At 49.7% G+C, this 22,556-nt stretch overlaps 1 protein-coding gene across 3 annotated transcripts in view; it reads left to right on the top strand.

Annotated features, from left to right (window-relative positions):
• The window catches only part of ARHGEF4 (Rho guanine nucleotide exchange factor 4), a 200,656-nt gene that overhangs the window by 11,061 nt on the left and 167,039 nt on the right, over positions 1-22,556 (top strand). The window lies entirely within an intron of this gene.

The raw sequence follows: 22,556 nt of genomic DNA, 5'->3' as shown, positions 1-22,556 counted from the left end.
AGTGAAGGCTACGGGTGTGAGGGAGCCACGTGGTTGCAGGGGCTCTTCCAGAGGAGAGGAAGGAAAGTCGTCCGAGGACACGGGGCCTCTGCCCAAGTGGGCAGGGAGGGTGGGCTGTGGCCAGTCTTCAGGGTGGGAGCAGGCCATCTGCACAGGGTGGGTGGCCTTGGCCTGAATGGTGAGGCTTCCTGACCTCAGAGGGGCTGCAGCAGGCCTGCGGGGAGATGCGCTCTGGGCTGCTCCCACCGACCCTGTGGGGCAGCAGGGCCTCAGGCCAGGATCGCGTCTGAACCACCCTGTGCGCTGCCCCAGCATACCGACTCGACCCCAAGTCCAGTGTTTTCATCCCCACACACAGCATTTAACTAGTCTTGTTAGAGTCCAGGCCCGTGCTGGGTGCTGAGGAGGTCAGGCCATGAGCAAGACATACCTGCAGCCCCTGGACAGGGGCTTCTGAGCCCTCTGGGTAGTAAAGGTTGGCAGCCTTGTGAGAATTCAGCGAAGGCTCTGAGCGCTGGCACTGGAAGCCCTCCCCACATGGGTGTGCAGGCACCTCCTGCCTGGCATTCCCAGGGCCCAGGAATCAGTGGATGGCAGGGAGGCTCCTGAGGACAGCGCTCGAGTAATCCTATCTCTTCCTCCCTCCAGTGCCGGGCTTGGAGCTTTGAGTGGAGCCGGGGCCCTGTGCGTGTTTTAGTGAGGGTTCCAGTCACATGACACTTGCCTCCCGGTCTGCAGGGAGACCAGGCCCCGAGGGGACATGCTTGGTTGTCAGTGTCAGTGGGACAGGGATAGAGGGCACAGGAGACAGGCCTGGGTGGGGCAGTGAGGCTCAGGGGTGATGGGCCCTGAAGGGGAGGTGCCAGGCACCAGCCCCCATTCTGGAGCTGGAGGGTGGTGGGCAGAATGGGAGCTGCGCCTTGGAGAGGCTAAGCGGGCCCTGGGCACCTTGGATCCTCCATCCCAGCCATGCTAGTTGGGGGCACTGCCCACCTGTGCACCCCCCAATGGCAGAGGAGGAGAGGACAGCTGGTGGGGACTCCCCTGCTGCCCCCTCCTCCTTGGGTACCCATCCCCAGCCAAGAGCACCTCTTCTCACCCTCCCTTGGGATCTGGGGCCTGGGTTCTGGCTCCGTGACCCCTCTCAGTGTCCCAACTTTAGTTTGTTTCTCAGTGTACCCATCTCCTGGAGCTCCCCGAAGAGTAACGGGAAAGTGATGAAAAAGCTGGGGAGCGTTGGGGCAAGAACACCCTGTTTTGTTGGGTGTTTATTGTCATATCAGGGGGCAGAGAGATGCGGGCAGGGCTGGGGAGGCTTTAGGATGCAAGGAAATTTTCTGTGCCCTATAGGGAGGGTTACCCCCTTTGCTGCCCTTAGAGACAGCCTTGCCTGGGGCCCCAGTGCCCTGGCCTGTGAGGTGGGATGGCAGCCATTCTGCTCCTGGGGGCACCCCACAGGCTGTCCCAGGCTGCCTGTCTGCCCTAGAACTTGAAGGAGGAGACCCTCAATCTCTGACCAGAGGGACCACTATCACACACCTCCTTTCTATGATCTAGGATACACTTTTTTTTTTTTTTCTGAGACGGAGTCTTGCTCTGTCACCCAGGCTGGAGTACAGTGGCACCATCTCAGCTCACTGCAACCTCCTCCTCCCAGGTTCAAGTGATTCTCCTGCCTCAATCTCCTGAGTAGCTGGAATTGCAGGTGCACACCACCACGTCCAACTAATTTTTGTATTTTTAGTAGAGACAGCATGTCACCATGTTGTCCAGGCTGGTCTCAAACTTGTGACCTCAAGTGATCCACCCACCTCAGCCTCCCAAAGTGCTGGGATTACAGGCGTGAGACACCTTGCCCAGCCTAGGATACACTTTTTAAAAAACAGTATAATACTTGTGAAATGAAAATGCATTTATAATTGATGTGTACATCTAACATAGTGATTTTTTTCTTCTCCCTCAAAAGCTCTCCTTGACTTAGTGGCATCTTTGTAAGCAGGAAACAGGACGCTGTAACTGCACATGTGGTCTGGGGCCAGTGTGTGGCATCCCAGGGAGGTCCCAAGCCCTCACCCCACTGGGAGGCTCCCCTACTGCTGGGTCAACCTCCTGGCCCCATGGGCGTTCTCAAAGCAGCCCACGTTTCTAGGACATCCTCAGAGGGACTCACAGGAGCAGTTGGGCCAGTGCCCCAGGGAGGGGGCAGCCTCTCTAGGGGCCTCTTCGGAAGTGTGTGGGATCAGGCCTGTCTGTACCTGAGGAAGGAGGAGCCATTGGCCACTGCCTGTTGTATCCCTGGTACCCCTCATGTGGAGAGGTCTTCTCTCAGGACACCATGTCCCATGCAGGCTTGAGGGGCTTCAGGCCCTCGGTGTTGCCTGGGTAGCCCTCGAGTTCTGACTTTGGGCCATTCACTGAGCTCCTTGGAATGGGTTCATTCTGCTGCACAACCAAAAAAACCCCAGCCTGCTGGGTCCCCTTGCAGAGCTGTGGGAGGGCAGGCAGGACATGAGTCCGCCAGCTTTCTGTGCTGTGAACACCGGAGTCCTGACCGCTGTGGAGCGGAGAAGTGCCTGCACTTTGAGAAGGGTGGTTGGGATAGGACCTGCCAGAGGCCAGCATGTGCCTTTCCTGCCCTGGCAGCCAGGCAGCTGTGACCTGGGAATGCAGGGCAGAGAGGACACTAATCTGGATGCATCTGTTGGTGGCGCCAACTGTCAGGAGGGTGCTGGCGCCAGCTCTGCAGCCAGCCCTGGTTCGCATCCATCAGCCATGCAGCGCTGGTGCTCAGGCTGTTGTGTCTTCTCAGGGGAAGGAAGCTCACATCTTCCCATGAGACAGGCAGCTGGGAATGGGGTGAGAATGTGCTCTCAGCCAGAACCTGGTGCGGTTCATGCAGGTTGGGGAGTTTGCTGCACTGCCGAGGCCTGCCCTTCGCCCACCATGCAGGTGCTCCGGGCCTGAGTGGGCGGCTGCACACGGTCTCTATCCAAGAGGGTGGAGTGGACGGGCTGGGGGGCTCCAGTCTGTCTGCAAAGCAGCAGGGCAGAGCTCGACACTTTGTGGGTCACACGAAGAAGAAGGGTAACTGCTGCTGTCCTCAGCTCATCCGTGAGCTGGAACAAGGTCTCGACCCTCCCAGGGCCTCCATGGACACAGCCAGCAGGAAATGCAGGGGTGTTGACCTGCTCTGCCAGTCTCTCCGGGCTTGTGTAAGGCCCAAATGAGACATCGTGAGTGAATGTTTGTAGAAGCTGGAGACCTCGTCCAAATTCAAATGCTGCCACCTGCCAGGTTGGTGCTTAACTGTCCTGAACTTCAGTTTCCTTACCTGGAGAATACAGACAATCAGACTTGCCTCATGCTAGGATTAAATAATGTGTAAAAGGCACAGGGCACGTGGCAGCACTTTATCCGTAGCTATTTTATTATTACAGATGTTATTTTTACAGTGGGGGAGATGAACCATTCCAACTTCACAGCTTTTATTCTTTCAAGAGTTGGCTGAGCAATTGCTCCACGGCACGCCCTGCGCTGGGGCTGGGGATGCAGAGGCTCAGGCAGGCCCTCCCTTCTGATGAGCTCATGGGTCTAGTGGTGGAGACAGGTGGGCTGGCCCACAGCGACAGCGTCACCTGTGCAGTGGGAGATATGACCGGGGCATGGCTGGTGTGGGGAGCCCAGGAAAGGAAACTCTCAACCCTGTCAAAGGGGAAAGGAGAGTCTTGGGGAGCTGAGAGAATGGACAGGTGATAGCAGACCACAGTGTGGTGTCAGGCAGGGCACAGGCACAAGGCACAACATCGGGGCGCCGTTCTGCTTCCAGGACCTCCAAGGACGCTGCACAGATGAAGCGATGCCTTGATGAGACTGGCTGTGGGGAGCGGGGAGCCCTCGGGCCAGACTGTGAGCTGGTGGGGGTAGGGGGGACTGTGAGCTGGGGAAGTCCCCGGGCAAGACTGACTGTGTGGGGTGGGTTGGGGGAGCCTGGCCCAGAAGGTGGGACGCCCTGCACGGAGGCGAGTGAGCACGATGTGCAGAACTCCGAGAGTCTCAGGAGGAGACCGCAGGATGGGAGAGAGGTCTGAAAGCCCAGCAGGACTGGGGTGGGCCTGAGCCCCGTTGCCTCCTGCGGGTGGTGGAGAGCCGCAGTGGGGAGACAGTGAGATGCAACTTGTGCTGAGTCTCGCCAGCACGCACAGGAGGCGCCACTCCTCAGGGTTGTCCTCTGTGAGCCCAGAGCCCAGTAGCAGACAGAAAAGGGGTGAGCGACACAAGGGCAGCCTTGGCATCTGGGAGCTCAGCAGCAGCCGGCTGCCCCATCTGGAGGCTCAGAGCAGACTGATCGCCCTGGGCGGGGCCTGCCACCTGGGCAGCTGGGAAGAACCTCCTTCCAGCAGCCTGATGCTCCCATCGAGGGTCAGCAGGGAGTGTCCAGCACCAAGGCCATGCATGTTTTGTGCTTTGGGTTCCAGGGGGCTGTTTCCACTGTCCTGCTCGGCCTTCATATGGCACCATGAGGGACCCCGGAATCCCCACACCTATCCCAAGGCCCAATTTGGGGTCTGCCAGAGGATCTGCATGATGATTCACAGTGCGTGTTAGCTACTGTGCATGTGGCAGTGATGGATCCTGATGGTAGAAAATTCAGAGTAACAGGTGGAGGAGGGAGCCCTGAGCCTGAGGTAGGAGAGCCTCTCTGGGCACACCGTTTGGCTGGTCTCTGCCTTCTTTCCTGGAACATCCTGCCGGCTTCACAGAGTTGTTTTTCAGACTTCCTGAGTCCAGGTGAGGTCTAGACAAGGCATCTCATGCAGCCACCTCTCCCTTCCTATCTGAACCTCGATCACATGCCACTCTGCAAAGCACACGGCCAGTCTTCACCTGCCTATTTCACAGGCGCTGTGAGGGAGGGGCATGTCTCCCCTCGGCAGGCCTGGGCCTCTTGTGTGTCCTCTGGGGATGAGCTGCTGAGCCAGGCGTGGGCTGTCCGTGGTCCTGGTGCCTGTGCACATCGGTGTCCAGGAAGAGCAATGTCTCCCGTTGTCTTTGGCTCTCCTAGGGGCCCATGGTGCGGTCTGCCCCTCTCCAATGGGAGAGCACAGCACCAGGACACAGCATGTGAGCAGCAGTCTTGCTTGGGTCCAATGTTGTGGGAAAACCACACAAGCCCTGCCATCATCCCAGGAATGGTGGGGCCCTACAGTGTGGCTCAGGGCATGAGCCGGAGGCTGCAGGCCACAGAGATACTATAGTAAGCTTAGTTAGCCTTGAAGGATGGACAGTCATACCTACAGGCTAGTCTCAGCCTTGCCCACACCTTGCTGTGAGATTCTGGGCAGGTTACTTAGCCTGTAGGAGAGAGGTCTTAGTTCTCTTGTCTGTCAAATGAGAATGTCCTGCCCTGCTCACCTCATAGGGTCACTGTGAGGATAAAATCTGATGATGTGTCTGGAAATAGCTTGGGAAGCCAAGAAACATGACCAATAAAAGAGAAACGGTAAATAAAAAAATTATAGCATACCTGCTCAAAATGGTTAATAAAATCCACAGAATGATTAATTATGTCATAGCTATAAGGAACATTCAAGTGTTAAAATTATAGGCCAAACCCTGTCCTTGGTGCTTGGGAAACAGCAGTGACATAGGCTGAGACCCCTGTCCTGGAGTTCATGTTTGGCAGGGAGGGCGAATAACACACATTTATTCTTCGGAGTCTGGCTCTATAAATCTGAGGTCATCACGCCCCACCTCTTCCTAGGAAGTGGGGTGGGCACACCCTGGGGAAGCTCTACCCCAGCAGGTATGGCCAAGAAGATGGGGCTGTCGCTCCTATCCTGTGATAGGCTGGTGCTTTGGCTGCTCCCCAGGAGGGTCAGGCTGCTGGCATTCTCATCCCCAGCCCCATGTTGCAGAAGCTCTGTTTCTGGCAAGTGCTGCTGAGAAGTCTGGGGATCACTTTCACACCCAACCCACACTATAGGGTGGAGGCCTGTTCCAGGCACAGCAGGCTGGGATACTGGGCCCCAGTGCCCCCTGTCTCATCTCGCTCACAGGATGGAGGTTCCATGCCAGGAGGGGTGAGACAGGAACACCAGGGACTGCCAGCCAACCAGTGCCCACTGGTAGAGTGGGGATGTCATCAGGAAAAGCAGGCCCCCACCCCCAGCTCTGTGTTCTGATGCAGGGCTTCTGCCCAGGGGGAAAGGCAGGGCATGCAGCTTTGCTGGAGGAGTCTGACATTTATTTATTTATTTATTTATTTATTTATTTATTTATTTTTGAGACAGTCTTACTCTGTCGCCGAGGCTGGAGTGCAGTGGCACAATCTCAGCTCACTGCAATCTCCATCTCCTGGGTTCACGCCATTCTCCCGCCTAAGCCTCCTGAGTAGCTGGGACAACAGGCACCCGCCACTACGCCTGGCAAAGTTTTTTTTTTTGTATTTTTAGTAGAGACGGGGTTTCACCATTCATAGGATGGTCTCAATCTCCTGACCTTGTGATCCGCCTGCCTCGGCCTCCCAAAGTGCTGGGATTACAGGCGTGAGCCATTGCGCCCGGCCGGAGGAGTCTGACTTTTTACTCGAAACAAAAAGTTGGAGAACCCATGCCTTAAGGGTACTGCCGAAAACAGTGCCGCTCCTAGTGGAGGGCAACTAAGAGGAAGCTGGTAGGTTCATGAGTCAGGGGTCACCAAGACCACTGTCAGGCTTGACAATCCACTAGGACTCACAGGACCATGAGTGTAACTCTGAAAAGCTGTTATACTCATGGTTATGGTTTATTACAGTGAAAAGATACAGATTTAAGTCAGCAGAGGGAAGCAGTACAGAGGGTGGAGTCCAGGAGAGGCCAGCTGCAAGCTTCCAGGTGCCGCCTCCTAGGAAGTGGCATGCAGTGCTTAATCTTCAGCAATAATGTGTGACAACCCACATGAAGTGTTACAACCAGGAAGCTCCCCTGAGCCTTGGTGCCCAGGGTTTTATTGGGGTCAGTCATATAGGCATGCATACTTGCATGACTGAACTTAGCTATTCAGACTCCAGTCCCCCAGGGCCTCAGGCAGACAAAAGCAGGCAGGATATCCTAAGACCTCAGAGATGATCTCTCAGGAGCCAATCAATAGCCAGTGTTTTCTATGAAATGTGCGGTTTGAATAATCTAAGCTGGCTGAGTTAAGTCGTTATTGCTTACTTCAAGAAAAAACAAAAGGCAGGGCAACCAGAAGTTTAAACAAATAAACAATTGGCCAATCAAACAACAACCATAACAATATCAACAACCCACAGGACAAGTATTAGTATGAGAATTGCTGTAGTGTTATCTGAAATGTCCAGTTTTCAACAACAAAACAAAAAATAAAAGACAGGCAAAGAAATAGGAAAGTATGACCCATATACAGGGCAGAAAGCGAGCCATACAAATATCTTTTTGAAGGGGTGCATTGGTGGCCTCAGCAGACTAAGACTTCAAAGCAGCTATTATAACTAGGTTCAAATAACTAAAGGAAGCCATGAATAAAGAATTCAAGGAAGGTGTGATAGCAATGTCTCTTCAAATACATAATACTGTTAAAGATATGGAAAATATAACAATTAACCAAATAGAAATTAACCAAATGAAAAATTCACCAGAGGGGCTGAACAGTAGATTTGAGCTGGTAGAAGAATCAGCGAACTTAATAAATAGAGATTATGTAATTTGAAGAACAGACGTAAAAAAGAATGAAGAAAAATGAACAAAGACTCGGAAATGTTGGACACTATTAAGTGCACCAACATATATGGAAATAAAAGGAGAGGAGAAGGTAGAATAAAATAATTCCCAGATATAAAAAAATGGAAATAATTTGTCGCTAGCAGATTTGCCTTGCAAGAAATACTAAAGGAAATTCCTCAGGCTGAGAGCAAGTGACACCAGAGAATAATTCAAATCCACATGAATAAATTGAGATATGCCAGTAGAAGTGATTATTTAGGTAATTATAAAAGATGGAGCAATTGCATATTTTTTCTTCTTTCTTCTCAACTGTTCAGAAAGTGATGGCAGAAAATAATCCATATATCAGTGTATTGGTGGACCTATAGCATATAGGAGATATACCTAATGTTAAATGACGAGTTAATGGGTGCAGCACACCAACATGGCACATGTATACATATGTAACTAACCTGCACATTGTGCACATGTACCCTAAAACTTAAAGTATTAAAAAAAAAAATGTAATATGCTTCACGGTAAAAGCACAGAGGTGATTGGGAACAAAGCTGCAGTGGAGCTTAGCAGGTGGCAACCCAAATCCATAGAAGGAAATGAAGAGAATTGGAAATTAAAAAGTTAACATAGGCCGGGTGCAGTGGCCCACGCCTGTAATCCCAGCACTTTGGGAGGCCGAGGCGGGTGGATCACGAGGTCAGGAGATCAAGACCATCCTGGCTAACATGGTGAAACCCCGTCTCTACTAAAAAAAAAAAAAAAAAAAAAATACAAAAAATTAGCTGGGCATGGTGGCAGGTGCCTGTAGTCCCAGCTACTCAGGAGGCTGAGGCAAAAGAATGGCATGAACCCTGGAGGCGAAGCTTGCGGTCAGCTGAGATCGCGTCACTGCACTCCAGTCTGGGCGACAGAGCGAGACTCCATCTCAAAAAAAAAAAAAAAAAAAAGAAAGAAAAAAGTTAACATAATAAACTCTATAAATATGTACTTTCCTCTCCACTCCTTAAAAAAGACATAAGATTATATGAAGCAGTGTATTGATCTGTTTGTAACATATGGAAACACAATATGTGCAACATTAGTAATGCACACATACACACAAAGAAGAGAGTAGCGCTATATAAGAGTAAAGTTTCTATATCTGACTAGAATTAAGTAGTATAAATCTGAAGTAGATTTTACAAGCTAAGATGAATATTGTAAGCCCTAGAGCAAGCACTAAGAAAAGAACTTACATAGAAAAAAAAGCATTAAAAAGATTAAACTGTTACACTAGAACATATTCACTAAATGCAAAAGGAAGAACAGAGGTACAAAAAGACAAAACACATAAAAAATAACAAAAATCAAAATGGCAGATATAAATATAACCATACCAATAATGCATTAAACAACCCAAACTAAGGCAGAGACTGTCAGAATGAATTTTTTCTTAAAAAGAAAAACAAGATCCAACTATATCTTTCTATAGGAGATACTTCATTTTTAAAATTTATTTAATTAATTTATTTATTTGAGATGGAGTTTTGCTCTTGTTGCCCAGGCTGGAGTGCAATGGCACGATCTCGCTCACTGCAACCTCCACCTCCAGGGTTCAAGTGATTCTCTTGCCTCAGCCTCCTGAGTAGCTGAGATTACAGGCATTCACCACCACCCCCGGCTAATTTTGTATTTTCCTGTTTTAGTAGAGACGGGGTTTCTCCATGTTGGTCAGGCTGGTCTCGAACCCCAGCCTGGCCAGGAGATACTTTAGATTCAAAGATGCAAATATGTTGAAAGTTAAGGGTGGAAAAACATACCATCATAACTGCATGAGCTGGGGTAGCTATATGAATATCAGCCTAAATAGATTTTAAAACAGAAGTTTTATCACAGATAAGGAGGGACAATTTATAATGATAAAAGTTTAGATCTATCCAGACAATAAAAAAATTACAAACATATGTGCATCTACTAACAGGACCCAAAATACATGAAGCCGAAACAGGCAGAATTGATGGGAGAAGCAAACAACGTAACAACAATAGTTGGAGATCACCCTTTCATTCATTGATAGAGCAACTAGGCAGAAAATCAGAAGACTTGAACAGCACTACAAATCATTTAGACCTAACAGATGTCTATAGGATGCTCCACCAAACAGAAGTAGAACACAGATTTTTCTCAATTGCATATGAAATATAGTCCAAGGGCCAGGCGCAGTGGCTCACGCCTGTAATCCCAGCACTTTGGGAGGCCGAGGTGGGCGGATCACAAGGTCAGGAGATTGAGACCATCCTGGTCAACATGGTGAAACCCCGTCTCTACTAAAAATACAAAAAATTAGCTGGACGTGGTGGTATGTGCCTGTAATCCCAGGTACTTGGGAGGCTGAGGCAGGAGAATCACTTGAACACAGAAGGCAGAGGTTGCAGTGAGCTGAGATTGTGCCACCGCACTCCAGCCTGGTGACAGAGCGAGACTCTGTCTCAAAAAAAAAAAAAAAAAAAAAAAAAAAAAAAAAATATATATATATATATATATATATTTCATGTGCTAAGCCATAAAACCAGCCCCCAAATACAAAAGGACTGAAATCATACAAAGTATGTTTTTCGAAGTTAGGAAATTAACACTATGTAGAAATTAAACAACATATTCCTAAGTAATCAATGCGTCACAGAAGAACTCACAAGGAAAATTAGAAAGTACTTTGAGGTGAATGAAAGCAGAAGCATAACATATCAAAACTTACGGGATGTAGCTAAGCCGTGCTTTAGGGAAAGTTATAGCTATAAATACCTACATTAAAAAGAAGGAAGAATGAACAATCTTGTTTAAAAAAAGAAACAATTTCACTTATAGTAGAATCAAAAAGAATAAAATACTTAGGAATAAACTTAACCAAGGAGGTTGTACACTTGTGAAAGGCTTGTACACTGACAACTACAAAACTTTGCTGAAAGAAATTTAACAAGACATAAATAAATGGAAAGACATCCTGTGTTCATGTATTGAAAGAATCAATATTGTTGAGACGTCAATACTACTCCAAGTGATCTACAGATTCTATGTAATCTCTATCAAAGTCCCAATAAATGTTTTTCATAGAAATAAAAAAAAATCTCATCCTAAAATGTAGGTGGAATCTCAAAAGATCCTGAATAGCCAAAACAATCTTTAAACAGAAGAACAGGCCAGGCACGGTGGCTCATGCCTGTAATCCCAGCACCTTGGGAGGCTGAGGCGGGTGGATCACCTGAGGTCAGGAGTTTGAGATCAGCCTGGCCAACATGGTGAAACCCCGTCTCTGTTAAAAATACAAAAATTAGCTGGGCATGGTGGCAGGCGCCTGTAATCCCAGCTACTTGGGAGGCTGAGGCAGGAGAATCACTTGAACCCAGGAGGTGGAGGATGCAGTGAGCCGAGATCACGCCCTGCACTATAGCCTGGGGGATAGAGCAAGACTCTGTATCCAAATAAATAAACAAACATAAAAAGAACAAAGTTACAGAAGAAAACATAAGAGTAAATCTTTGCATCTTGGGTTAGGCAATGGTTTCTTAGATACAAGAAAAGCAGAAATGACAAAAGAAAAATTATGTAAATCTGGACCAGGCACAGTGGCTCACACCTGTAATCCTAGCACTTTGGGAGGCCAAAGCAGGCAGATCATTAGGTCACGAGATCAAGACCAGCCTGACCAACACAGTGAAAGCCCCTCTCTACTAAAAATACAAAAATTAGCTGGGCGTGATGGCATGCACCTGTAATCCCAGCTACTTGGGAGGCTGAGGCAGAATTGCTTGAACCCAGGAAGCGGAGGTTGTGGTGAGCCGTGATCGCGCCATTGTACTGCAGCCTGGGAAACAGGGCAAGAGTCCGTCTCAAAAAAAAAAAAATTTTTTTCAAATCAAATCATGTATCTGATAAAGAATTTGTATCCAGAATATACATAAACAATCCTTACAGGCCGAGTGTTGGTGGCTCATGCTTGTAATCCCAGTACTTGGAGAGGCCAAGGCAGGAGGGTCACTTGAGCCTATGAGTTTGAGACCAGCCTGGGCAACCTAGCAAGACTCCAACTCAAAAAAAAAAAAGTAAAAACAAAAATCTGTACAACTCAATAGTAAAAACACAAATACCTCAATTTAAAAGTAGGCAAAGAAAGGCATAAGAATGGTATGAGGGACTTTACGGACTCAGGGGAAAGGGTGGGAGAGGGCTAAGGGGTAAAAGACTACAAATGGATACAGTGTACCGTGCTCCAGTGATGGGTGCACCCAAATCTCAGAAATCACCACTAGAGAACATATCTATGTAACTAAACACCACCTGTTCCCCCAAAACCTATGGAAATAAAAAATAAAAATAAATAAAAAATAAAAGTAGGCAAAGGATTATGCAACCTCATGAGAGAACCTGAAAACAATTAATAAAAATTAAAAATAGAAAAGGATTTCAATAGACACTTCTCCAACGAAGGTATACAAATGGCCAATAAGCACATACAAATTTCTTCCACATCTTCATCATTAGGGAAATGCAAATGAAAAGCACAGTGAGCTACCACTGCACCCCCATCAACATGACTAATAAAATATACAGCAAGTGTTGTCAAGGATATGGAGAAGTTGGGACCTTCATACATTCCTGGCAGGATTGTAAAGTGGTGCATCTGCTTTGGAATTTGGTAGTCCTTCAAAATGTTAAACGTAGAGTTACCACATGACCCAGCAGTTCCACTCCTATGCATTTATCCAACAGAAATGAAAGCACACATCCACACAAAGACTTGGACACAAATTCACAAAGCAACTTTATAATAGTTCAAAATCGTGAACAACTGAAATCTCCATCAGCAGTTGAGAGGATGAACCAATTCTGGCATATCCATAGGGTGGAATACTGCTTAACAACAAGAGTGAGTTAGGCCGGGCGCAGTGGCTCACACCTGTAATCCCAGCACTTTGGGAGGCCAAGGCAGGCGGATCATGAGGTCAGGAGATCGAGACCATCCTGGCAAACATGGTGAAACCCCGTCTCTACTAAAAATACAAAAAACAAAATTAGCTGGGCATGGTGGCGGGCGCCTGTAGTCCCAGCTACTCGGGAGGCTGAGGCAGGAGAATGGTGTGAACCCGGGAGGTGGAGCTTGCAGTGAGCCGAGATCGCACCACTGCACTCCAGCCTGGGCGACAGAGCGAGACTCTGTCTCAAAAAAAAAAAAAAAAAAAGAGTGAGTTATTGACACATTCAGCAACATAGATGAATCTCAAAATAATTACGCCTAGTCACAGGAGCCAGTCACAAAGAACAACATATTGCATGATTCAATTTATAGGAAATACCCAGGATCAGCAGGTCTATAGAGACAGAAAGTTGATTAGTAGTTGCCTGGGGCTGGAGTGAGGGGTGAAGTGTTGAAGCAGAGTGGGGAGTGAATGTTAAGGAGTATGGGGTTTTGGCCAGGCACACTGGCTAACGCCTATAATCCCAGCACTTTGGGAGGCTGAGGCAGGCGGATCACTTGAGGTCAGGAGTTAGAGACCAGCCTGGCCAACATGTGAAACTCCTTCTCTACTGAAATACAAAAAATTAGCCAGGTGTGGTGGTGCACCCCTGTAGTCTCAGCTACTAGGGAGGCTGAGGCAGGAGAATTGCTTGAACCCAGGAGGCGGAAGTTGTAGTGAGCCGAGATCATGCCACTGCACTCCAATCTGGGCGACAGAGCCAGACTCTGTCTCAAAACAAAAACAAAAAATACAGCAAGTATTAGAACAAACATGTTCTAAGAGTAGATTGTGGTGATGGTTGCACAACTCTGAATTTATTTAAAAACATTCAATTGTCTACTTTAAGTGGGTAATTGGTATGGTATGTGAATTATAGCTCAACAAATCCTTTTTAAACAGCATGTGAGTGATGGCAGCTGTCTGAAGCACCTTTCCTGTGATGGAGACGCACATGGGTGTGTGTTCTGGGAGCAGAGCCAGCCAACCAGCCAGTACTTCCTGAACGTTTTTGTTGTATGCAAAGCTGATACAGTGATGAAAGTGGGAGGTCCTACTCCCTGTCCTCAGAGGAGAGACTTGCTACCTAAGCAAGGATTTGATTATGAAATGTACAACCGCAGTTCAAAATTTTAAAGCATTTAGGGAGGGTTGGAGTAGTCAAAACAGACATCTCAAAAAAGGGAGGAAATTGCCCTGGGCCTTCCAAGACAGGCAGACTAATGACAGGGATTTAGAGAACTGTGCGTATGAGGGACTATGGCAGCGTCGTGTCTGGTATTTACCAAGTGCTCCCCTTTACAGCCTCCTCGAGTGCCTTCTGGGGTAGCCCAGGAGATATTGTACAGTCCAGTTGCTGGAAAGTCATGCCTTGTATTAAATGGAAATTTCTCTCCTGTTAATAATACTCTTAGCACTGACGGTGCAGTTATTGTTGCCAGAACGGTGCTGAGCCTCGGAAATGTCCTCTCAGGTCATTCCTCCCACGTGAGGCAGGTTGTGTCACCTCCTCCTCCTAGTCATCATGGTTATTTTCCAGATGGAAGGACCTGGCCATTAGGTATGAAGTGATCTGCCACAATCACATTCCAAATCCCACACTCAGGACCCCCTGCGGTGCTGTCAACTGCTGATCTTTCTCTTTTCTGATCCTCGCAGAAAAAGTCTAGTTTCTTTTCCATGTGATGGTGAATAAAGTCAAAGATAGGTTTTGTTTGTTTGTTTGTTTGTTTTGCCTCCAGTCATCTTTTCTTTTCCCTTGGGGTCAAACAAGCTCAGTTCTTAAATCATTCTGTATCCAGCAGGCTCTTGATCTCAGGCTGTGATCAAGTCTGTCAGTCCTTTACTTGAGTGTGGGCCTCAGACTGAGGTGGGGTCTCTGGTGCCTGACCAGCCCAGAGGAGCAGTAGACTCACACCCCATTCTCCTGAGGGATGCATGTCAGTTGAGGCATTCCAGGACAGAATTAGCTCTTTTGACTGCCACATTCCACTGTGGACTCAAATCCTGGGCCTTTTCTTCATGTGCTGCTAAGTTAGGTCCAGGGACCTGAGCAAGAAAACTTTCTTTAGGGTTGAATAAAAGCATTGCATCTTGCTGGGCTCAGTTGCTCACACCTGTAATCTCAGTACTTTGGGAGGCTGAGGTGGAAGGATTGCTTAAGGCCAAGAGTATGAGACAGATCTGGGCAGCATAGCAAGGCCACATCTCTAGAGACCAAAACAAATTTTTTTTAAATAAAATAGCTAGGTGTGGTGGCATGGATCTGTAATCCAGCTACTCTAGAGACTGAGGCAGGAGAATTGCTTGAACCCAGGAAGCAGAGGTTGCAGTGAGCCAAGATTGTGCCACTGCACTCCAGCCTGGGCGACAAGAGTGAAACTCCATCTGGAAAAAAAAAAAAAAAAAAGGAAGAAGGTGCGTATGGCAGGCAGGATTTTGGCCCCCATGACCTGAGTCCTCTGGTGGTACTTCCATGCTATGGTGCAAAGGGACTTCTCACTAGGATGCATGATGTTAGCTGTGGGTTTTGTGTAGATGTTCTTTATCAAGGTAAGGATGTCTCCTTGTATCCTTAGCTTGCTGAGGGTTTTTATCACATAGGTATGTTGAATTCTGCCAAATACTCCTTCTGCATCTATTGATTGGTTTATGATTTCTCTTTTCTAGCCTGTTGATATGATGAATTATGTTAATTGATTTTTGAACCAGCCTTGCATACCTGGGATGAATTCCACTTGGTCTCTGGTATTTTCTTTTCTTTTTTTCGAGACGGAGTCTCGCTGTGTCACCAGGCTGGAGTGCAGTAGTGCGATCTCGGCTCACTGCAACCTCCGTCTCCCGGGTTCAAGTGATTCTCCTGCCTCAGCCTCTTGAGTAGCTGGGATTACAGGTGCGTGCCACCACGCCTGGCTAATTTTTGTATTTTTAGTAGAGAGGGGGTTTCACCATGTTGGCCAGGCTGGTCTCGAACTCCTGACCTCGTGATCTGCCCGCCTCAGCCTCCCAAAGTGCTGGGATTACAGATGTGAGACACCACGCCTGGCCAATATATTGTATTTTCATTTTCATTCAGTTCAAAATATGTTCTAATTTCAGTTGTGGCTTTCCTTGGGACATAAGAGAATGGAGAAAAGGAAATAAATCAACAGGCAGTTTCTCCCTCTTTCTGAGTGTCATGAGTCCCTTTTCCTCCTCTTTAAGCCTGTACTAAGTCTTCCCCAGGGCTTTCTCGTCCGTGCCCTCATGCCCACTTCCAGATCAGGAGCTCTCAGAGATATGATGAGGAATTTGCCTCAGCATCCTTCACGTTGCAGCCTTCTCCCCGGTCCCACTGCTGCTGGTTCCTCTGCAGAGTCCTCAGGCAGCTGCCCCCTGCACCATGTCTTGGCTTCAACGCTGCGTGTGGTGGGAGCAAGGTGGATGTGCTTTTTTTTTTGGGGTGGAGTCGCCCAGGCTGGAGTGCAGTGGCGCCATCTCGGCTCACTGCAAGCCCCACCTCCTGAGTTCAGGCCATTCTCCTGCCTCAGCCTCCTGAGTAGCTAGGACTACAGGCGCCTGCCACCACGCCTGGCTAATTTTTTGTATTTTTAGTAGAGACAAGGTTTCACTGTGTTAGCCAGGATCGTCTCGATCTCCTGACATCGTGATCCACCCACCCCGGCCTCCCAAAGTGCTGGGATTACAGGCGTGAGCCACCGCGCCCGGCCAAGGGTAGATGTGCTTTTACTGAGTCTGGACCTGGGACTGGAGCCTCCTGGACGTCTTTTCCTTATGGAATAATTTCTTACAAGGCTCTGGTCAAGATGAGCCTAAGTAACCTGGAAGCAGTAGACGGTCACCCAGCCGGACATGGGGGTTGGCGCTGGTGGCAGAGAAGGGAAAGGAGAGAACGCTTCCCAGGGAAGCTCAAACCTGGCTGACTCTTGGCTGGGTGTGGGAGGGTGGGGTGGGGCAGGCGTTCCAGGTGCAGAGACCAGCTGCGGTCTGAGGCAGGAGAAAGCATCGTGTCTTTAGGGAATACAAGCTAAGGATTTCATACTGTCGTGGCACTGTGTGCAGCAGAACATCCAGGGAAAAGGCGAATCAGGGAGAGGCCAGGTTAGGCAGGAAGTAGGACTTTGCAAACATTCTAGGGTGGTCAGATTTTGTTGCAATTTTATGGGGAAAGTATGACTTTTGTGTAGCTGCTGCAACAAGCTAGTATGAATATTATGATTTAAAACGCAGCCAGTGCATTACAGCTGAGGGACAGAAGCCCAAAGCCAGCCGCACTGGGCTGAAGCCAAGGTGCCTGTGGGCCGGTTCGTTCCGGAAGCTTCAGAGGGTCTCCTTCCTGCCTTTTCCAGCTTCCAGTGGCCGCCTACATTCCTTGGCTTATGGCCCCCCTGTCCTTAAAGACATCACTTCATTCTCTGGTTCCAGCATCACATCACCTTCCGGCGATCATATCGGGACCACCTGGATAATCTGGGTTATCTCCCCATCTCATGCACTTCATTACCTCAGCCCCATCCCTTTTGCCCTAAAAGGCAACAGTCACAGGTTCTTGGGCTTAGGACACGGACATCTTGGGGGTCCTTACTCAGCCTACCAAGAGGGCATTTCACAGATTTTGATTGGAGGGAGTGATGTGATGCGGCTGTCATATTTGAGGCTTAGAAAGATCTGTCTGGGCTCAGAGAGCGGAGGAGGAGTAAGGGTGGAGGCCTGCAGAGTGGTTGGGAAGCTGAGAAGTAATCTGTGCCGGTGATGGAAGGTACAGCAGGGGCAGTGGTGTGAGGATAGGAGAGAGCACTCAGGAGCTGTAACCCGCAAACTTGGAGCCGGATAGATGTGGAATGGGTGAGGGAGGAAGTCTCGCAGGGCTCCGGGTCTCTGCCTTCATCAGCTGGGTCGTTGGTGATGTCACTGACTGAAGAGGGAGTTACTCCTGAGATAAGCAGGGAATCTTGGTGAGTCTGGGAAGGCAGCTGGCAGTAGCTATTTGGTTGTGCCCAGCACATACGCAGTGCTTGAATCTGTGATGGCACGAGATGACTCCGGGACTGTGTCTAGAATTCGAAGGAGTGTGGAAGCTGCTGGGGAACAATGATCTCTGCAGTTAGAGAGAAGAGAGGGTATGAAAGGAAGCTAGTGAGGCAGGGGAGTGCCAGGCAGCAGTCACGGGCAGCCCAGCCAGAGTGGGGAGCTGATGCATCCACATTCAGACCAAGTCGTCCCTCAGCTGGAGAATGGCCACCTCTTACTGAGGCCACCTGAAACCCTGAAAGGAAAAGGTGGAGAATGTTTTTATGTTTTCGGTGTTAACCTTGGGGGCCAGAGGCTCAGACTAGGAGCAGAGCTGTTTCTTGGACCCTCGCCGTGTGCACACATGGGGTGCTGAACAAGGCCCCCTCCGTGGAACCTGGTGTGGCCAGCGGGACCCACTGAGCTCTCAGGCTGGCTCTGGCAACAGCTGAAAAGCTCCATTATTTGCCTTTCTGGGTACATCTGCTGAAGAGGCTCAGCATTCTGGTGCAGTGTGAAAGTCTCCCTGCCACTGAGAACAATATTCGCCCTCTGCTGTCAACCCCTGCAGGGCCTCAGAGAAAGACGCTGCTGGAGGGTGGGAGGCCTGCCCACTGTTTCTTCCGTGGGTGTTGTTGCTTTTCCCTCTTGTGGCACCTCCTCCCCAGCCCAGGGTAGGCTGAAGGGGCAAGGACAACGCTGAATGGATGAGATGGGACCTAGCCCCCGGGAGCAAGGCAGGCCCTTTGGTAGGACTGGATGTCACGAGTGGGATGTGTTTCAGATGGAGCAACGGGCATGCTGAGATGGAAAAGCAGGAATGGGCATGAAGTGTACAGGGGCAGGGCTGGGGACGGCTCAGCCGAGAGGAGCACTCCAGGGTCCCTAGCTGCCAGGACACTGCCCAGGAGAGGGGACAGGAAGGGGCCCTCAGCCCTGTTCCTTCCCTTTGAGGCTTTGTGTTGTGCGGCCCTCATTTTCCTGCACTCATTCTCATGCGGCCTTCTCAGAACCATGCACCTTGAAGTGAGTGACGGTCAGAGAATGAAACAGCTGCCCCAGTCACCAACAGTCAGGGATGAAGCCAGGGTAGAAACCAAGGTCTTCCATCCCTGGGGAGGGGAAGGGAACTCACTTTGGGGGTGCTCCTTATGTGCCAGGTATCTAATTTCTTACAAGGCTGTGGTCAAGATGAGCCAGAGTAACCTGGAAGCAGCAGACGGTCACCCAGCCAGATGTGGGGGTTGGCGGTGGTGGCAGAGAAGGGAAAGCAGGGAAGGCTTCCCAGGGGAGCTCAAAGCTGGCTGACTCTTGGCTAGGTGCAGGGCGGGATGGGGCAGGTGTTCCAGGTCCCCTCCTCCTCAGCTCTCCTAGATCTAAGTGCCGTCAGCCCAGGAACTGAGGCTTGTGGAGGAAGTGGCTGGTGCTAGGTAAGCCGTGGTGAACATCAGAGTGTGCTCAGGGGCTCCCTAGAAGCATGTCTTCAGTCATGGGTGTCAGTGGGAGACGAGCTCCAACAGTCACTTCACTTTACCCATGAAAGCCTCTGGGGGGCATAAAGAGGCCCCGCCTGTGGGTCGCTGAGCTGGGGCACAGGTCAGCTCTCTCAGCCCCACAGTGGCCTGGATCAAGGATTTTTCTAAACCTCAGCTTCCTACACCTAGAGCTTTAAAATGCTCATTAATATACAAAGGCTTTCAAAGAGGCTGGGTGCAGTGGCTCACGCCTGTAATCCCAGCACTTTGGGAGGCCTAGGCAGGCGGATCACCTGAGGTCAGGAGTTCGAGACTAGCCTGGCCAACATGGTGAAACCTCATCTCTACTAAAAAGACAAAAATTAGCTGGGCGTGGTGGTGGGCACCTGTGATCCCAGCTACTCGGGAGGCTGAGGCAGGAGAATTGCTTAAAACCGGGAGGCAGAGGTTGCGGTAAGCCAAGATCGAGCCATTGTACTCCAGCCTGGGCGGCAAGAGCAAAACTCCATCTCAAAAAAAAATATGTATATATATATGTATATATATATGTATACACACACGCACACACATGCACACACACGCTTTCAGAAATTTGTAGGAAAAAAAATCTATTTAACTTTATAGCATTTCCAAAATCATCTGATCACTCATCCCTTCATTTGTTGTCTTCCAAATCCTGTGGTCACTATTTCAGGGGATGCTTCATGCCAGCAACCTGGGAAACTCAGGTCCACTCTCCCCTACGCTGGAGACCTTCTGACCCTTCATTAATGAAAAATCAAGCACTTTTTCTTACTCTTGCCAGTAGAGAAGGAAAAATGGAGAGACCTCATCTCCCTGGTTTTGAGGTTAATTCTTCCCCCCAAATAAAGATCCATGGAACAGGGTGGGTGTGGGAGCCTATCCAGCGTCATGATGATCTTGGCGCATGCCTGTCAGCTGTGAGCCTCAGGTGAGCACTCAGCCTAGCAGAACACCAGCTGTGCATCTGCAAAATGGAGCAACAGGGCCTCGCAGCCCTGCAGCGCGGTTCAGGTCAGGGCAGGCAATTGGCCCAGCTGGGAACAAACTGTTAGCTCCTTCCTCTGCCGGAAATAGGCTTAGCCTTATAAAAATGAGTTAAAGCCTGTTTCTAGCAGTTGGCCATGTTGATAAAGCGGATTAGCTCTTCCTCTGCTTGTTATCAAAACACCGGGCTCAAGCTTCAGGGAGCTGGCAGAGAGGGTGTGTGAGCGACATGGGCCCAGCATCAGGCGTGACCCTATCCTGATCCCTGTTGCAAAGCCTACCCTGACTCCAGAAGGCACCAGGAGCATGCGATTGACGGCAGATGAACGTTTGAAATTGAGGCTGTCTTGGGAAACCCGGCCCTGGTGGCTCCTGCAGCCCCAGGTACTTCTATCCAAAGCAGGGTCCCTCCAGGCCCCCTGCCCAGGCCCCTTTCCGGGACTTAGGTTCCTGCCATCCCCAGCCCTCCTCCGCACCTCCTCCTTTGAGCTGAATCATGCCAATTGTGTGTCCCATCCCCGTGACCAGTGGGTACAATCGCAAATCTTACTGCTGGCAAGTTCTTTTGTCTGACTTCTGCAAGTCTTTTAATGGGGTTTCTAAAGAAGTCACTGGAAAGGAGACTGTTTTCCTGCCAGATCCTCAGCAGAGGGAAGAATTTCCCTGTTGTTTCGGGATTATGGGTTGCAAGGGAGGCGATACAAAGGAGCAGAGGAGAAGAATGGGCCAGGACACAAACTCCGTATGCGTCAGCTGGGAGCAGCAGCGCCTCACAGGGCCCTGGTGCAGTTTGGGGGCTGAGGTCAGGTCTCGTGGTCGCCAGCCTGTGTGGAGCCAGCCCTGAGCCCTGCCTGCAGCTGGCCCAGCACATGCGTGCCTGCGCCATCCACATGCTTACCTGGGGCATGCATGCAGAGGCTCGGGGTGTTCGCCTATAGAGCACACCTTTAGAGGCCGCAAGGCAGCAAGCCTCTGAGTCAGGCAGCCGAAGCAGGGCTGTGGGCACTAGTCCTCTTTTGTTGCCTTCCCCAGTCTCCAGGGGAATGGGCACACACAGGCTCTGGAGCCAAAGTGCCCGGATTCAAACCCTCCACTCCGTAGCTGGTGTGACTGGGAAAAGCCACTTGATCTGTCTGTGCTGTGTCTTCATTATCTGTCAAATGGCGATACAGTGCACACCTCATATGGTTGTCATAAGGCTGGCCTGTGGCAAAGGTTCAACAAATACTGTCATCAGTATTACTCCCATCTTATGAAGTAAGAAAATAGGCTGGGCACAGTGGCTCACGCCTGTAATCCTAGCATTTTGGGAGGCCGAGGCGGGTGGATCACCTGAGGTCAGGAGTTCGAGACCAGCCTGGCCAACATGGTGAAACCCCTTCTCTACTAAAAATACAAAAATTAGCTGGGTGTGGTGGCAGGCATCTGTAATCCCAGCTAGTTGGGGGACTGAGGCAGGAGAATCACTTGAACCCGGGAAGCAGAGGTTGCAGTGAGCCGAGACTGCACCATTGCACTCCAGCCTGGGAGACAGGAGTGAAACTCCATCTCAAAAAAAAAAAAAAAAAAAAGGAAAAGAAAAGAAGACCCACTTTTTACTTAGCTAACTAATGACAGAACTAAGTAGGACATCTATCTAATTCCAGTTAGCAGCTTCTTTTTAGAATACCAAGCTGCCTTTCAGAAGCCAGATCGAGTGATCCTGGGGCTACGTGGGTGATGAACACTTTGGAGGGGTGGGGTTTGGTGCAGGCCATACTGTCTTGGATTTCCAGGCACCCCTAAGTTCCCTGCTCAACCTGATTTCATCCAGGCCGCTTTGCAGTGAAGTGACAGCTGTTTGGGGTTCCTTGGTGCCCCCTGCCGGATAGATTGCATATAACGTTTTCCTGGGTTGATGAAAGCCCTGGGTGCTTTGAAACTGGCTGGCTCTCCAGATTCAGGAGGGATGTGGATGTTTTTGTCTGCCTCTGCCTTAGCCATCCTGGGCCCAGCAGCTCAATTCCTCAATTCAGCCCTGGTTTTTCTTTCACTAATTAAAAGAAGTAGCTTTTAACTCTCCTTTTACGAGCAGCTTACCAACTGTTCTGCCCCAGCAAGTCACCCCATGCTGGAGGAGCTCCCCATCAGCAAAAACGGAGGCTCAGTCCCTGCAGATGTTTGGTGGTTCTGTTCCATTCTGTTCTTTCTCCTTTTCAGTAGACAAACTACAAGGCGGCTGTACCAACAGTTTCTCCTCTTGTTTCCTCCTCATGTGTTGGGAAAACAAGTCCCAGGGATCCTGGTGGGAGCACATTGGTGGGGAGCTGAGGAGCCTTCTGTTCCCAAGTCATGCTGCTGACATGGCCAGGCCC

This window comes from Pongo pygmaeus, chromosome 11, assembly GCF_028885625.2.
Source record: "Pongo pygmaeus isolate AG05252 chromosome 11, NHGRI_mPonPyg2-v2.0_pri, whole genome shotgun sequence".
NCBI classification, from domain to species: domain Eukaryota; kingdom Metazoa; phylum Chordata; class Mammalia; order Primates; family Hominidae; genus Pongo; species Pongo pygmaeus.
Note: the sequence above shows the minus strand (reverse complement) of the source record. Positions and strands in the feature narration are given on the sequence as shown.